The following is a 2,868-nucleotide window of genomic DNA, read 5'->3' as shown; positions in this document are numbered from 1 at the left end:
ACAAGTTTTAGCAACAATTATTAGTTATCCATACATACCGTTATCACAATAGTATAATACAGTGCGTTTTTTTTAACGCGCAACATAGGATTTTACGTGTTAAATTTTTAAGCCCATGTTAGACCATGTTATTTTGGAACTACAAGTATAAAACTTGACGGGTGTGTCTTTAGTACCCTGAAGCTTAAGTAAGTCTACCAATTTGGTCTAAAAAGTGATTTAAAACTGGAAAAAAATCATTTTTTTCGAAAAGATTTTATCCTTTCATACTCCCTGTATGCATTGTTGTTCCTTGTTGTTTTTGATACTGGCAGGGCAGGTAGCAGGTGAAGTTACTTATTTTGACTGCATCACGACCCGACATCTTTTAAACGTCAAAAGGGCATTTTATGATTGTTTGGAATATACTGTTTGGCTTCAAACGGAGGTCAATTTGAACAATTCACCTATAAAAATACTTCTTTTGTTCTTAACTTTCTTGATATAAAGTTAATGATCACCCTGTTTTACTTTCTACGCCAAATTTTACCTGCGACCTGCCCTGCCAGTATCAATAACAACAAAGAACAACAATGCATACAGGGAGTATGAAACGATAAAACCTTTTCGAAAAAAGATGATTTTTTGCAAGTTTTTTAACACTTTTTAGGCCGAATAGGTAAATTTACGTAAGCTTCAGGGTACGAAATAGCCACCCGTCAAGTTTTATACTTGTAGTTCCAAAATAACATGGTCTAACATGGGCTTAAAAATTTAACACGTGAAATCCTATGTTGCGCGTTAAAAAAAACGCACTGTATACTTAGTTGAAGTATAATTAGTTGAAGGAAATCATAAATTATATTGTCACGAATAACATAAATTGCACTATGTTCCGTTACCTAGTCGGGCCCCGGTCTCCCCTAGTGCACTGTCTGAATCAGCAAGACCGGCAAATTGGGGTCACGATGTGGGTATTTAATCAGCGTCTCAAGCCATCGAAGATTACTGGTCTCTGGGTCGGTCTATCGAGCATCAGTCCGAACTTTCTAGTGCCCGGACGGCTCGATACCTTCTTGGAAGCCCAGGCTGAAAAGACTAGAGTTCTTACGCAACCAAGAGGTGACCGTCCGAACTCTTGACCCTATCAGTACCTGAAGTAAGTCCTTTGGGCGTGTCGGACATAGAGGCACCCTGCTCGTATCGAGCGGGTTCCGCTTGGCGGCACATCAGAAGGCCTTACGCACACACACACACCCACACATCTACACACCCCCTCGTAGAGAGTGTTCCATGTGCATCCCGCCTGCAGCGGTGCTGGCGGCCCTCTTAATCTGGGGGTAAGAATTGGTTAAGCGTTATCTTCAGTATAAAAATAAAGAAGACATACTTGAGCTACGATTGTTGTTTCTCTTCCTGCGCTACCCCCAAAACGTGACATGGTGGAGGCGCCTTGTTGAATCCCGCGGCTACTGACCTCCATATCTGTGGCCAAACCAAGCGTACGCCCCAACAAGAATGAGAAAAGCGTACAACTTGAGATAGGCAAACCCTAGCAGCCCCTTTCAACCAAGGCACAGGAGTTCAAGCGTAGGAGACCCTTGGATGCAAGAAACAGATTACCTAACCCTTACGCTTGTAAATACAAGAAGGGAAGACATTGAGCAGCCACAAGAACCAGAAAACGATCTGGAAAATACGGTGATAGAGACAAGAGCACAAGTACACCCTGAAAAAGGAGATAAAGCATTAGAAGGCAAGAAGGGGTCAAGAGAAATGGCGGACATTACCATTTCGGCCGTCGAGGCAGGGGAAAAAACACCCGCATTACCTCAATTCATCAGCCCGCCAACGTTCAACCCTGGTAGTGATTCAGCCCCCCAATTTATCGGCACATACGAACGGACAGCGGTGGCCAATAGCTGGAACGATGCCCTAAAAATCCTATACTTCCACTCGTACCTGCAGGGCGCTGCAAAGATTTGGTATAGAGAGTATAAGGCAGCAAACCCCGACAGCAACTGGCTACACATCTGTCAAGCATTTAAGACAGAATTTAGCGACGGTAATCACAGTCGCCATCTGCTTGCAAAGTTGAAGCAAAGGAAACAAAGGGACCTAGAACCGACAAAAAATTTTTTCTATGATCTACGGGTCCTATACGAGGAATACAAGGAAAACCTGGACCTCGACGAATTCCCAGAAATCTTTCAGAATGGGATAGGGGACATACCAAGAGCCAAATATGTGTGACAATTTATGGCTGACAAATTTTCCCAATAACCCACCCAGGAATTTGGACGAAGTCAAAAAACTTTGCGCCACTATAGACAATGCCCCTGAAGAATGCTCCACGCCACTTGCCTTCAGACCGCAGCGTCAAACAGAAGAACAAGACTATGGGCCAGAAAGGCAAAGACAGCCACCCTTTTACAGTCCCCGCCAGGATAGAACCCCTCCACCGCCCAGGAAAGTCTATGGCACAAACCATGCCAGTACAAGACAGCACCAATCCACCAGGACGTACGATAATAGGCCCAGATGCTACAATTGCGGTAGAATAGGCCACTTTGCTGCTGTTTGCAGAAGTAGACAGCAACATCCAAACTCCAGGGGGTGGCAAAACTAAGCCCCGTCACCCTCTCGACTCGGGGCCCGACGTGCCACAAAATACTGTATATTAATACTGTTGTAAATGACTGTTACGTACCGGCGATAATCGACACAGGCCCGGAGCTAAATGTGATAAGCCATCTCCTAGTCAACAAAAAACATAGAATCAGAGACCCACCCACGTTGCTTGTGACAGCAGGCGGCCAGAAAGTAAGAAGTCTAGGCGAAACAATGGCATCACTGGAGCTCAGAGGGAACTACATGAAAAAATTAGAA

This window comes from Ips typographus, linkage group LG15 (genome assembly GCF_016097725.1).
Source record: "Ips typographus isolate SLU linkage group LG15, UJ_Ityp_2.0, whole genome shotgun sequence".
Taxonomy (NCBI): Eukaryota; Metazoa; Arthropoda; class Insecta; order Coleoptera; family Curculionidae; genus Ips; species Ips typographus.
The sequence above is the reverse complement of the archived record's forward strand: the minus strand, read 5'-3'. Positions refer to the sequence as shown.